Consider the following 14,848-nt stretch of genomic DNA (forward strand, 5'->3'; position numbering starts at 1 on the left):
CCACTGTTGTATCCAGGCAGAGCTGACTGCTGCTTTTCATGGAGAGCAGTGACCATTGCATTGGCCGGGAATTGAACCCAGGCCTCTCACATGGGAAGCCAGAATTCTACCACTGAACCACCAATACTGACTGCACAGCCAAACAGTCTTTTGTGGCCGTTTCATGTGCTTGTAGCAACCTGGCTAGTTGGTAGAGCATGAGAGTCTAAATCTCAGGGTTGTGGGTTTGAGCCCCACGTTGGGTGATTAAACAGCTTTATAGACCTGAAGATACCCAGCAGAACTCTGCCTCTGCCAGCTGGCCTTCTTCAGCAGTGGATCCTGGTGCCATGTGTTCACCAGGCAGGTGATGCCCCCTGACTGGATCTGCAGCTCAGCTGCCTCATACACAGCTGACTGCTGTGCACTGTGTAGCTGACACTGTCCTATCAAAGCTAGCATTAACGTTTCTGTTTCCTCATCAGAGCCTGTCAGCAGGCTGTACATGTCAGGATGGCCGAGTGGTCTAAGGCGCCAGACTCAAGGTTAGCTCCTTCCTGCACTAAAGGGCATTCTGGTCTCTGAATGGAGACGTGGGTTCAAATCCCACTCCTGACAAAGGGAAGAATTTTGCAAAATTTGTGATCCAAACTCTTCCAAAGTGGATGAAAAATCCGTATAAAATGTGAATTTGACTTTTTCACAATAAAGGGGTTCGGACTGAAAACACTAAAGCCTGTGGCTCCCTGTGGTAGAAATGGACAGCAGTTGTTGGACTAAAGATAACTCAGCTGTTACTGAATCATCTGTAGCTCAGTCAGTGGAGCATCAGAAAGGAGCAGCTGTTCTACTCCGAGTCTCTCCCAGATGTCTGAGTTCCTCAGAAACCTGTCTAACGTAGCTGAGTTAGATGCAACTAAGTGAAGTTTCCAAGAAGGACTCTGCTAATCATGTCTATTGAATGTTGTTGAAGAACACATGCAAACAACTAAGCCACAGCACCACAAAAGCACTACAAAGACGTACAGAGGATCTGAAAATATTGCAAAATATGTGGCTGACCATCATGACTCCTACCAAAGTTTGTCTCCTGTGAAAAGCAGTCAATCAACAATATCCCTTCTCCTCAGCACAGCATGAGCCACAAAACTACCAGACAGCAAAACTCACACAGCTCTATAGTGTAATGGTTAGTACCCTTATTGACTGAAAGGCAACAGCTGGGCTCATCCGGGGTTCGAACCCGGGAACTCTCGCACCCTAAGCGAGACTCATACCCCTCGACCAACGAGCCATGTGGAAAGTTGACTTCATGACAAAAAAGTGGGAGGAGTCTTTGATCCCTTTGATGTCAGTAGAACCTTTGTGACATCACAGAATCAGCATCTCCTTTGATGGTTACTGATGGAACATTTGTGGGGCTTTTTTTTTTTTTTTTTTTTGATGAACCTCATTATTTACACACAGCACATTCAGGACATTAATGTGACAGTTTATTATATGCTAAAGAAACTTTGGTAAGAGTCACGATGGTCAGCCACGTATGTTGGGGGTATTTTCAGATCCAAAATACATCCCTGTACATCAGAGTGGTGCTGTGGTTTAGTTGGTCAAAGCGCCTGTCTAGTAAACAGGAGATCCTGGGTTCAAGTCCCAGCAGTAGGATTAAGGACTGTATTTGTCAATTTTTTGGAGTTATATTTCCTAATTATGTAAATTGTTATTTGTTGTGACATTGTTTCTTTTAATTAAAAGAAAAGAAATATCCTTTCATACCTCTGTCCTTTTCTGTTTGATCCCCAAAAGTGCTCATTAGTTTAAAATATAGAAAACCTAAAGTAGGATTTGATTCCATAACAGCAGGACAAAGTGTGTCATTAATCTTCTGGATTCTACAGACTGAGTTCATGTTCTGACAGATTTATTTTACAGCTGTAATAACAATAAATCTCCAGCAGGTGGAAGTATTGCTGCTCAGATGTCATGTACACTGTGGGACACACAATACTCACAGAGGACTTTATTGTGCTGCAGTGAGATGTATAAAAAGCTCCAGTTCTACAGTCAGAAGATGTCCAGTCTGAAGGTGGATGAGTTCTGACTGCAGAGGAAAGTTTCAGAGCGTCTTCCAATGGCTGATTATTGATCTGTGATCAGGTTATGAGCTATAAACACTGATCACCTTCAGGTTGGTACAACAATCAATCAAATATGCTGCTTTCTGGGTCTTAACATTAATAATAAAAAAAAAGCTGCTTGTGACATTCACATTAGAATTCCAAATAATATGTAAACTCCATGTCTGAATAGAGGTGGATGTGTGAACGTGTGTTAAAATCAGAGAGAATTTACACTCATTCAACTCAAATCCAGGAACATCCCAAACATGACTATTAGTCCTGTCTGAGAGTTTCCTCCACTGACAGCAAACATACTGTATATCCATACTGATCACTGTGATCAGGTTTGAATCATCTCTGTGAGAATCCCACATGAAGCTGTCAGTCCTGCTGGATACACACACATCCCACTGAACACATTTTACCTCACTATCATATGAAGAAATATCACAAACCAGATGAACTTCTCAATGTGATGATCAGAGAGCCTTTAGATTTCATCATCATATGATAGAAACATGTTGGTTTTTTATGCATATATTTTAATTAGTAAATGGCAGAGAGGCCTTCAGGAAACAGAGAGAGAGAGAGAGATGACCTGCAGGATCAACCCCTGGCCACATTATAGACTCCACAGCAGTGACAGGTGACACTGATCTATGAAATAATGAAACCATGAGTCTTTCATGTTCAAGGCCCATTTGTGCAGGAAAGATCTTGAGTCTGGCACCTCAGACCACTCAGCCACCCTGACACGTGTCCAGCTGCCAGTCTCTGGTGAGGAAACAGAAAAGTTAATGATAGCTTTGATATCAGCAGGACAGGCAGCATTATCATGTTTTGTTTTGCGCCTGTAAAACTGCTGACACACAGAGGACATGGCCTGACTGTGTGTCACATAAATGTCTGAAACCAATCTGTTACAGTCCCAATAGTTGACATAATTCACCTGTGACCTGCACCCACCTGCAGTATTTCAATTTCTAGATCTGCCCTCCTAAATCTGACGGTCCAAGTGCTGCATTTCTTTGACAGTTTTTGGGATTTTTGTAGGTGAATTTTGTAAATCTCTTTTATTGGTAACACATAAGGAGGACATTAAATCATACAGCTGCACATGAATTCCACAGAATGACCCTCTGAACTGAACATCCATCCATCTCAGGTTCTAGACCCAACCACTAAATTCTCATTATTAACTACAGACTACATAGTCTAGATTGGATTCAAAGTCCAGAGTGCTAACCATTACCTGATGGAACAACAGGTCCATGATTTGATGTGGGTCAAAGGTGCTGGCTTGAGGCTCCAGTGTCATGGGAGACGTCTGTAGACCATCAGCCATTTAAAAAAAAGAATAATGAATAAACAATTATCAAATAATATGAAGTGAATTCTATTGACTTTTAGGACAGCCAATAGCGACTTTCCTTACTGAGGAGTGACATCAGAGCTCCGTCTCACTCAGCAGAAGAACAAAGGAGGAGCTTGTGTTTGAACCTGTGTGGGAAACACGGTGTCATGACAAAGCAAAGCCGTTTAATTGATTTGGTTTGTTTGTTTCTTTTAAACATATTTTTATTTGAGAGAATCAGCACTCATCACAGTAATTTACAGTAACAAGCGTCCCTCTGTCTTTTCTTTTTCCCCCGTAGTTATTTAACCCCCCACTCCCACCCTGCTGCTACAGACCAACACAAGTAAACATATGCAACGTAAAATACAATAAAATATATAAAAACTAAAATAATAAAAACATTTGATTTGGGTTGTTGTTGGTTCTTATGAATGTTGTGATAATCCCTGCAGGTTAGATTTATGAAAATTGCCACGTTTTTGATTTTGATGATGTTCCTTTTGGCAACGGTCTGTTCCCCTGAGGTTAGTCTGTGCTGTGCTGGGTGCCCCCGACGTGCCCGGGGTCCTTTGGGTGCTTTGTTCCAGGCCTCGTTGGCGCAGTAGGCAGCGCGTCAGTCTCATAATCTGAAGGTCGTGAGTTCGAGCCTCACACGGGGCACAGCTTTAGTTAATAATGAGGAGTTAGTGGTTTAAACCTCAAATGCAGAAACAAGTGAAGAGAAGAAATTTGATCTGAGGAAAAGTCACTTCCTCTTTTCAGGAATCAACTTCTACCATCTGTCCACTAGATGGAGATAACTGAGCATCAACTGAGAACTGAGTTCATCATCATCTGGAAACAGACAGCATTGTTTTCTTCAGCTGGAGCTCTTTGTTCAAATCTACATTGAGATTCAGAGCCAAATGTTTTTCCTTTCCTGGATTTACTTCATCATTTCAGTCACTCTGTGGATTCAGCTGACAAATGCAAAATACAACCAACATTTAAAAATGACGTGTGGAAACAAAACTTTATTGATTCAGTCTGGTCAGCAGAATATAACCTGATGAAATCAGCTGCAACATTAAACTGATGTTTCTACATGAATGCATCACTGATTCTAAAACCATAAACTGAACATGAACACTCTGTACACTCAGCGTTACACACATGAAGACAACATCATGTGTTTAAGGTGATGTTGAGCTGAACAGGACTTGTATTGAACACACAGAGGGAGTGCACCGTTCCTGGAGATACTGCAATACCAGGTCGATGCGTGGAGTGGACGGAGCAAGCCCCTATTCCATCTCCCTGTTCCAAAAATCTATTTAATATATGGTCCCCGGGTAGGGGACGTATCAGATATTAAACTGATAAGAACAGATACTACACTTGATCTTAGCCAAAAGGCCGAGAAGCGATACCGCTCAGCTGTCGGAGGTAACGGAGTGTTTCTCCGCACCGACCCGCTCAGTGAGGGGTCAGAGTCGGCTTCAGTAACAACATCACTCCGAGAGAGAGACACAAACAGAAGACATGAAGAAACGAAGGAGGGATCAGAAAACAACCACAGACATGTTATTTTCACAAAGTTACGTTGTAGAGCAAAGAAAACGCCTCTTCTTGGTCACCTGTAAAACTTCATATCTATGTCAATTTAGCAGCTGAATATTATTGTGAAAACATCAGTTTGTCCTCTCATGTGATTGGCCTCATGGTGTGTCCATCAAAATAACCCCCCTGTCTGCACGGATTCTCTGAAGATTCGGCTCTCCTCGACTGGACTCGGCTTTTTTCGACCGAAAGAGAGAATAATAAAATTCGTTTGTCCTTTGTCATCCACAAAATAAAACCACAAATGACTGAACAGCCACGTATTTAAAATAGCATTCAAAGTCATTTTAACCAGAATTACTGCCATCATTTTATCTTACCATAAAGTCCGCTATGTCCATTCAATGCTAACATACAATGGAAAACGCCATAGACCGGCTAACGGGATTAGCATCAGTACCGCGATCATTTTAAAGCGTCAGTGAATTTATTCCAACTCAAACATGGCAGTAATACAGACATGTACAACAACACTTACAGACATGTATTCGGCTCTTGCAGAACAATAAAACAGCAGGAATTTAGTTTCTACCTGTCTGTTTCTATCTGCTACATCATTAAAAACCTGCTGTCACACTACTGACCCCTTCAGATTGTGTCACAGAGACATGATGAGCAGAGTGAAGCTCTGCTGGGTGAATGCAGGATTTCCTGTTTACAAGACAGACACTTTAAGCAGCTCAGCATCAGTACTGACAGTTTCTCTGCAGTCTGTCTCTGAAACCACGTCTGTGTCGGTGAACTCTTGTGCTCCTCACAGTTGTGCGTCACTTCCTCAAAGGTTTGAAGTGATGTGTGACTCTGAAGAGCTGCTGCCTTTGATACATCACCTGATGATGTCACAATACTCACAGAATGAAACTCCTCCTTTGAAGCTGCTTTGAACAATTTCCAAAATCAAATGTGATTCAGCGCACCCTGCACAGCACAGACTAACCTCAGGGGAACAGACCGTTGCCAAAAGGAACATCATCAAAATCAAAAACATGGCAACTTTCATGAATGTAACCTGCAGGGATTATCACAACGTTCACAAGAACCAACAACAACCCAAATCAAATGTTTTTATTATTGTTGTTTTTATGTATTTTATTGTATTTTATGTTGCATATGTTTACTTGTGTTGGTCTGTAGCAGCAGGGTGGGAGTGGGGGTTAGAAATTACGGGGAAAAAGAAAAGACAGAGGGACGCTTGTTACTGTAAATTACTGTGATGAGTGCTGATTCTCTCAAATAAAAATATGTTTAAAAGAAACAAACAAACCAAATCAATTAAACGGCTTTGCTTTGTCGTGACACCGTGTTTCCCACACAGGTTCAAACACAAGCTCCTCCTTTGTTCTTCTGCTGAGTGAGACGGAGCTCTGATGTCACTCCTCAGCAAGGAAAGTCGCTATTGGCTGTCCTAAAAGTCAGTAGAATTCGGTTCATATTATTTGATAATTGTTTATTCTTTTTTTTTTAAATGGCTTATGGTCTACAGACGTCTCCCATGACACTGGAGCCTCAAGCCAGCACCTTTGACCCACATCAAATCATGGACCTGTTGTTCCATCAGGTAATGGTTAGCACTCTGGACTTTGAATCCAATCTAGACTATGTAGTCGCTTGAAGTTGTTCGATGACGTCAGTGTTTAAGAGTTTCTGGCATAGATACAGACAGGCAGAGCCAACAAAGCATTTAAATGAACTGATTGCTCAGAGCAGCATGAGGAGACACACACACACACACACACACACAGTGCGCGGGCTGTGCAGGGAGTGTCAAATGCCACTCGTGCATGAATTCACATGCACACACACATGTTGAGGAGTTTGGTCTCTGGTTATCTACTTCTTTTTTACATGTTCATTTTGGAATACATTTTCAGTGCCCAGTTTTATTTTCACTGCAGATACTCATGTTAACCACTCTGAGACAGCTTTAACAGCTAAAGAGTTTAAAATAAAAACATTTAAGAGCAGTTAAAACAGACCAGGAACACTAAAGTTAGGGGTGGGGGGTGAAAACGTAGGGGGTTAAAGAGGAGATTCCCTCTGAGGGGACGGATGTTGCCACAATACACAGACAGCGGAGACTGAGACATTGCATGCTAAATATAAATAAAATCACATACCCAAGCACTTGTTTGGCTGTTATTGCATTATTCCATATTTGTAAATGTCAGTTTCACATTTGGAGTGGTAAGGTGACAACTTAGAGCTCTGAATAAGTATTACTTAGATACGCTTTCAAGTTTTAGTTGGAAAGCAAACACCAGCTGCTGTTCTCACCCAGGTGGCTGCTACATGGGTTAAACTTGTGACTGTGGCGTTGTCAGCAAAAAGGACTCTGTTATGAATTCCTGAATTACTTCAAGGATACTGCAGCTGGCCAGTATGGGGATTGAACCCATGACCTCAGCATTATTAGCACCATGCTCTAACCACCTGAGCTGAAAGGTGTATTTTGAGACTTGTAAGGTTTATTATAAAAGTATGCAGAACAGCTGTTTGTACTTTTTGTAAAACACAGCATGCTAGCATGTTAGCACAGCAGAGTTGGCTCAATGGGTAGGCTGCTGGCTTAGTATGTATTAGTATCAATAAGCTTCTCAGCTGCTCTGAATGGTGACAGTGGGGCAGCCTTTGTGTTTACATCTGAATCACATGTGATTTTCGTAAATTCTTCAAAGCAGCTTCATTCTGTGAGTATTGTGACATTATCAGGTTATGTATCAAAGGCAGCAGCTCTTCAGACTCACCCACTTCAAACCTTTGTGGAAGTGACAAACAACTGTGAGGAGCACAAGTGTTGACCGACACAGACGTGGTTTTAGAGAAACCGGCAGTACTGATGCTTAGCTGCCTAAACTGTCTGTCTTGTAAACAGGACATCCTGCATTCAAACCCCAGCAGTGCTTTGCTCTCAGTGGAGTTCCTGCATTACAGCTTTTACTTGCAGTTTCTGGACAAGACAAAGTGGTTGTTGCTGTGTTGAGCAGATGGAAATTTGGTGATTGACCGCTTTTCACAGGAGACAAACTTTGGTTTGGCACTGATATTAGCGGCATAACATTAATGGCTCATCCGCGATTTGAACCCAGGACCTCTCACACCTAAAGCGAGAATCATACCCCTAGACCAACGAGCCCTTGACAAGTGTTTTTAAATTATAGAAAAAATTTTCCTTTTCATTCTGCTCTGAAGAGAGAGAGGCCAAAAAACAGGAAGTGGCTGAAGTTGGAGAGGCCAATAAAATGGAAGTGGCTTAAGTGACCAATGCCAAAAAGCAGGAAGTCAATAACAACCAGACACCAGTGGAAGAAGTGAGGCCTGGACCAGCACCTGAAAATCGACAGGCCAGCTCTGATCTGCCTCCAGACAGACCGATGAAGAAGAGAACGCACACCAACAATTCCAGATGGAAGAGGTTCATTGGCTTTTTTGGTTTCACAAAAACCAAGTAGCTGGAAATTCATCACCTCACCCACAGGAAATGACTTAGTTTATGCAACACCGTTTATTGCACTCTATTTCCTTTCCTCTCTTGAAAAAAATAAAAAAATTCAGCTACATTCTCGTTCCTACGATGTCTTATATACGAACATGACAAAATCTATTTACTGTTAGCTCTGGCCTGCGGGTGAGATGGAACGCACCACCATAACACTACAAATCCCACAATGAATTGTCTGCGTGTTGGTACACCTATCATGGGCCCGCGAAAGCACACCCCACTTGTTCATCAGCAGTCTTTTGTTATTGTGCACCACTTGTGTCCACTTTCAACTATCCCTCTCCCCAAAAACTGGTGAAACAAAGGGTGTACCTGGAAAAATGTAAAGACAGGCAGAAGGCACACTATGTGTTTGCAGATGTGAAGGGGCAAAGCTGTGTTTTGTAAGTATTTTCACATTACAAACATTTAAGGCACATTTTGATACCTGATTACTGAAGATATTAAACCAGCTTCAAGATATAAGGAACAGTTACTTCAACAAAAAAGAAGATGAATGAAAAAGAAAGAAAATGTATATGAAATGTTTGTTATTAACATGATGTTATTCACTCACAAAATAGGTCTTTCATAAGTACTCTTTAGATCATTTTGCTGTCAAAGACACTTCTTGCTGTACAAGGTTTTTGAACTGAATAAAAAAAAAAAAGGGTTCTTTTGAGTGCCATGTTGCACTCTCAGTGCTTTGAGGAACCTTTCTATGTTTTAATGGCTTTATGTCATATGCCTTAGCCTGCTGATTACTTGTGGCTGTGTGTGGAAAGACTGATCGTGATGGTAACTTTTTTCATTTAAAGGGTAGTATTTAGAAATAACTTTTTATGTAGAGCTTTATAAAGTAATTCAATTATAATTTGAATAGTTTCACCAACAAGATGCAGCTTCTCAATTAATTCTTAGTTACCCAACATTGATATAGTATCGAGTATTATGATATTATGTTAATGTGCACCTGTAATGGACACAAACTATTGACACCAAATAGAAGTTTTGTAAAAATCTGTTTTCACCAAACGATTGAGAGACTAAAATGAGACTGAATCATAACTCCATATTACATATGAGCCTAACGCTTCATTTTGTGCCTGTGTGTAAATAAATCATATGTAATAAAAAAAAAAAAGAATATACTCTACAACTCCTTTTCCAATGCAACATGGAAAACATGGAGGTTGATAAGTCTCCACCGTCTTTGTCTGTGTCCATTCCTTCTTCTTTAAATTGAACTAATCAAGGAGAACCATAAAGATAGTTAGTTGCTATCAAACACCAAACATATAGCATACATATATTAATATACCAGGGGGTAGAAAATTATTTTTTTTTATTCTCTTTTTTCTTCTTTTACATTATTTTTGTCTGAAAACATTTCCAACAATATCTAACATCAAAACACCATCAGAGAATTTCGTGCTAAATCTCGTGGAAATGAGCTCACCAATAGCCGGCATGGTTCATTATCGCCATCTTGTCTCTTTGCCGCCCACCTGCCACTCCCTCCTCCTGGACCCGGAGTTGACAGTCTCCCTGATCCCGGATCTGCAGTTTGGCGGTCACGCTCTGGACATGGAGTTCGACGGTTACGGTAAGTTCAGTTAAATAATGCGAAGAAGCCATTTTCCTGTCGTGAGTTGATGTTATTACTCGTTATTAAATTACAGAAACATTCTTCTTTTTTTCTTCTTCATTAATGGCCTGTCTGTATCGAAACCTAGCCAAAGCTGCTAGCTCCCATCCATCCAGGGGCACTGTCAGTGTCTACTAGTCTGCTTTCTCAGTATGAAAAACGGAATAAAACTCATAAATCAATTGTGAATCCCCTCATGTCGCCTACGAACAAGTTCCTTGCTTGTTAAGACTGAATCCTGTGTGGCACTATACTTGAGCCACTTTCGTCATTGTTAGCTCCGGTAATAGCCACTGCTTGTTAAAGGCTAGGCTAGGTTAGGCTAGGCCTCCATTTTGGCTTGTTACTGACCACACAATGCCATTGTTCAGATACGTAAACTAGTCGGAGTTGTGGGGCCTTTAACACTATTGTGGTACATACTGTATTTCCGTAATGTATAAATTTTTTTAAAAAGATCGTTAATGCTATTACCCGCGAGGCTAACGCTAATTGCTAATGGCGCTAGAGGCTATGCTAACGTAGGTGTTGTCCGTAGTGAGTGCTAACACAGGAACTAGTGAAGTTATTTGTTTAAGTTTTCATTTAACTTCATAAGACATGCCACTGAGCCTGGGAACTTCCTGCACTTTTTGTTATAATTTTAAAACAACGAAGTCTATTGTCTAAGATAAAATAAAAAAACCTTTAACATCTTGCAAATCTGAAAAACCGTTTAATAAACATATGCTTAAAGGAATTCAAACCAAGTTAAGTGTTGGAGTTTGTATTTAAAATTTTGACGCCAAAATTTTCCCTTTTGACTGCAAATGAATATCGGCTCCAAATATCAGGTATCGGCCTCCTGAACTACTAATGATCGGTGTCGTCCCTGAAAAATCCTTATCGGTCTATCTCCAACAGAAATGTAATCTTATCTCACAGCAGCGGCCTCTGTAGAAGAGAAAATAAATCAATATGTTATAGTTTTTAAAATTGAACTGAAGATATGAGGATGTCACTTTTCCTCAACTCAAACACCAGGACTGATGAGGGAGAACAAGCAGCTTCTTCTCTTCACATGAAGCTGGAAAGTGTCAGAAATTCTCCCTGAAGTGAGTTCAGCAGGTGAGAATCTGTAAATGTCTGAACAGGATCTCTGTGATCACACTGTGTTGAAAACAGTAGACATGTTTATCTACCTTCTTTCCTAGCTCCTATTTATTTTCACTTTATTCTTGTTCTAATATAAAGTAGTATTCCCCGAGTAAACTAAGATATTAAATCACCAGACTTAAACCAGATTTTATTTGTTTAAAGGTGTTTAAATGGTCACAACAAATTAATCTTAAGTGAAACAAATTTATATCAACTTAAATTACATGATGAAGGGTAAGTTGATTTCCTTGGACTGGTATGCAGTGTTTTTGTTGAGGCATGACAGAAAGAACATGTCTGAACTGGCCTGATACCTGGGATGAACTTGGCTGAGTGAATTAAAATCATGCTGTCACTGTTGCACTCTCAGACACCAGGACTGCCGAGGGAGAACATGCAACTTCACCTCTTCAAATGTTTCTTCAACACATGAAGCTTTCCGAATGCCAGAAAGTCGCCCTGAAGTCCGTTAAGCAGGTGAGAATCTGTAAATGTCTGATGAGGATCACTGTGATGACACTGTGTTAACTACAGTAGACATATTTATCTACCTACCTTCCTTTCATGTTCTCGTTCTAATATAAAGTAGGACTCAATTAGCTTAAGATTTAAAATCACCAGAATCATACTAGAGTTTACTTTTTGAAAGGTTTTTAAATGGTCACAAGTAAGTGAAACAGATTTTTTTTTTTTTTTTTAAATCAACTTAACTTCAATGTCGACAGGTAGATTGATTTCTTTGAACCAGTGTGCTGTGTTTCTGTTGCGCTATGACAGAACAAACATGTCAGAACTGGTCTGATACCTTGGATGAACTTGGCTGAGTGAATTGAACTCGTTGTTAATGAATATTTCCAAATACAATGAAGCCATTGAAGGTTTAATGCAGCGCTCCTCATTTTTAATGTTGGGAATCATTTGAGGCAAAACAGAAATCTTTACATTGTCACAAGTTGTTTTATCAGTAATGTGACATTAATTAAATCACATTGCCATCAACACATCCAACAGTCAGATACCACCATCTAGTGGACAGAGAAACAAAGCACCAGCAGAGCTGAGATACCTTTTTCTAAAACTTGCTTATTACTGACAGATCAGACTTATTCTTTATGTCAAGTTATGGAGGCACAGTATTTGAATAATGTGTGAAAGAAACAGATGTTTAAGGTGCATCCTAAACATCAGATGAGAGAACCACCTCCCCTTGTCTGGGGTTTCCTGACACAGGTCAGACGGGTTAAGATGTAACGAAAAATTTGTTTTGATTTGATTTTTTTTTTTTTAAGTTGGCTTTTGGAGGGATGATTTGGTCCTCAGATATGTATTTCATTAAAATATTGGTCCTTTAAATGTGCCGACCTATGGTGATCACAACTGTGTCAAGGTTCCATAATTGTTCAAATTGCTCTGCTAAAAGTAAATGGTGATCTGAGTTTGTAATGTATTGAGGATTGGGTTTAACATGAATCAGGAATGTTCTGTTATAACAGAATCTGACTAAAATCAACACAGAGAGAAATGTCAAACAGTTTGTTTTTGGGAGTTAAAGTCTGAAGTTAGTGATGTATTAGTGAAAGTAATACTGATTATGTGTCCTGTGATGTAAATTATTTTGTTGTGTGTGTGTGTGTGAAGGTGGAGGCTCAGCTATGAATCAGTGTGAGGACAGAGAGGAGGGAGCCCCTCCCTCTAAAACCACTCTGTGTGGGGAACATGAGAGTCAGACCAAAGCTCAGAGGTGAGATGAGGATCTCTAACTGTCCATCTGTCAGAGCTCAGCACTCAGATCACTGCTCCATCATTATTCACTCTCACTGTCACTTACATTTTTTACTGCTGAACTTTTTCTGCTAGCTTTTTTTTTTCCCCCCTCTTTTGTCCTTGTTTCCATCGGGTGCTCAACCAGCATTTGGAGATTCATGCATTCATCTTCTATTGCTTATCCGTTGGGGTGCTGCAGCCAATCCCAGTTCACACTGGGGCATACCCTGTACACCCTGGACAGGTCACCAGTCCATCGCAGGGCCAACATACAGAGACAGATAGATGAACAGTCATCTGAACTCAAAATCACACTCAGTCCTACAAACAGTTTAGAGTCACTAGTTAACTTGGACAAGCAAGTCTTTGGATGGTAGGAGGAAACCGGAGTACCTGGACGCAGGGGAGAACATGTGAAAGGTCCCAGGCCGGGAATGGAACCTGCGACCTTCTTGTTGTGGGGCAACATCGCTAAAGACTAGCCTGCTGTACTGCCCGCATGTGGCGGTGTTATTATAAATAATAATGATATTAAAAATAATCTTTATTTATTTATTAGCACATTTCAATTAAAATGACAAAATGCTACACGTGAGTCAAATGAAAAACATCCAAAAAGTCTAAGTGATGTAAATTTAATTAAAATGAAAAAATTGCACAATAAAATATTCTGGGTGGTTTCTGGCGATACAAATACAAGCTGGTCTTAACTATTTTAATTTAAACTGATCTTTTTCTGCCCAGTTTCTTGGTTGTTTAATCTTTGGATGCAAATTCTGTTTCTTCCAGCAACCAGAAGTCAAGACCAGATTTTTCTGAACTGAGCTGTGTCTCCATGAAGAGTGATCGGTCTATGAAGCATCCTATTGTCTTTAAGGATGGACAACAGTCTGCCGTATCCAGCTGTGTGTCCGTGAGGAGTGATCAGTCGATGGATGATTTTATCAAAGAAAAAAGGTAAAAGTGGATCATTTGTTGTTGTTTGACTCATTAAAGGTATCAAAGCTTGTCTATCAGTTTCTCTGGTGTTCATAGAAAACTCCTGGAACAAACTGTGTGTTTGTGTCTTTTCTCCTCAGAGTTCAGTCTGACAAACATCATCACACAGACCTGGACTCCATATTTATGGTGTGTAAATGTTCATCCAGTGACTACAACAGACACCAACAAAGACTTGAGTTTGAAGCTGCACTCTTTAGACCAGTAGAGCTTTACTCTGTGACAGACAGGAGTTGAATTGGGATTGAACAGGTTTGGGGTGGGAGAGAGTGGGAGAGGACTGGGAGTTGTAGTTCACCACAGAGCAATAATCCATCAGCCTCAACAGATATGTTCTGTATGAATATGGTCTGTTGGAGACTTTTACAAAACATTTCTGCTCCTTCTTCTTCATCTACAGTGAATCTTAATGAAAAGCTTATTTTAGTTGTTTTCCAGATAATTTGAGCTGTGACTTAATAACAAAGACCAAAGTTAATCAGATTCAGTCCTGGACCTCCATGGACTCTGTCTCTACAGGGTTTAAAGATGGAATAATTCATCAGTGAACTAATTCAGGTGGTCTGATCCATCTTCAGCCACAGTCAGTTAATACCCTGAATTTTCACTTCCTAAGTTGATGTGTTGAAGGGCTGTATCAGTTTGGTCTTCATGTGATGATCAGGATCTCTGTGTTGTCAGAATCTAAAGTCAAACTTAGTAAGTTACACCAGTGAAGTTAGTTTAGTGAAGTCAGCAGGTCTGAATCTTTCTGTGTAGCTCTGGAA

At 40.4% G+C, this 14,848-nt stretch overlaps 1 long non-coding RNA gene and 6 other non-coding genes across 7 annotated transcripts; 3 read left to right on the plus strand and 4 right to left on the minus strand.

The window, feature by feature from the left end:
- Window positions 1-56: 56 nt before the first annotated feature.
- trnag-ccc (transfer RNA glycine (anticodon CCC)) lies at window positions 57-127 on the minus strand. The gene has a single exon. It is a non-coding gene; the product is annotated as a tRNA-Gly (tRNA).
- A 359-nt stretch (window positions 128-486) lies between these two features.
- Window positions 487-597, plus strand: trnal-caa (transfer RNA leucine (anticodon CAA)). The gene is made up of 2 exons: window positions 487-524; window positions 552-597. It is a non-coding gene; the product is annotated as a tRNA-Leu (tRNA).
- Window positions 598-1,201: 604 nt separating this feature from the next.
- Window positions 1,202-1,273, minus strand: trnap-agg (transfer RNA proline (anticodon AGG)). Its single transcript has one exon. It is a non-coding gene; the product is annotated as a tRNA-Pro (tRNA).
- A 2,770-nt stretch (window positions 1,274-4,043) lies between these two features.
- Window positions 4,044-4,116, plus strand: trnam-cau (transfer RNA methionine (anticodon CAU)). Its single transcript has one exon. It is a non-coding gene; the product is annotated as a tRNA-Met (tRNA).
- A 556-nt stretch (window positions 4,117-4,672) lies between these two features.
- LOC115058560 (U2 spliceosomal RNA) lies at window positions 4,673-4,863 on the minus strand. Its single transcript, XR_003842112.1, has one exon. It is a non-coding gene; the product is annotated as a U2 spliceosomal RNA (small nuclear RNA).
- Window positions 4,864-8,116: 3,253 nt separating this feature from the next.
- On the minus strand, window positions 8,117-8,188 carry trnal-uag (transfer RNA leucine (anticodon UAG)). The gene has a single exon. It is a non-coding gene; the product is annotated as a tRNA-Leu (tRNA).
- A 4,809-nt stretch (window positions 8,189-12,997) lies between these two features.
- Window positions 12,998-14,213, plus strand: LOC115057200 (uncharacterized). The gene is made up of 3 exons (XR_003841912.1): window positions 12,998-13,059; window positions 13,872-14,039; window positions 14,162-14,213. It is a non-coding gene; the product is annotated as an uncharacterized LOC115057200 (long non-coding RNA).
- Window positions 14,214-14,848: the final 635 nt, after the last annotated feature.

Source organism: Echeneis naucrates, chromosome 2 (assembly GCF_900963305.1).
Source record: "Echeneis naucrates chromosome 2, fEcheNa1.1, whole genome shotgun sequence".
In the NCBI taxonomy this organism is placed as follows: domain Eukaryota; kingdom Metazoa; phylum Chordata; class Actinopteri; order Carangiformes; family Echeneidae; genus Echeneis; species Echeneis naucrates.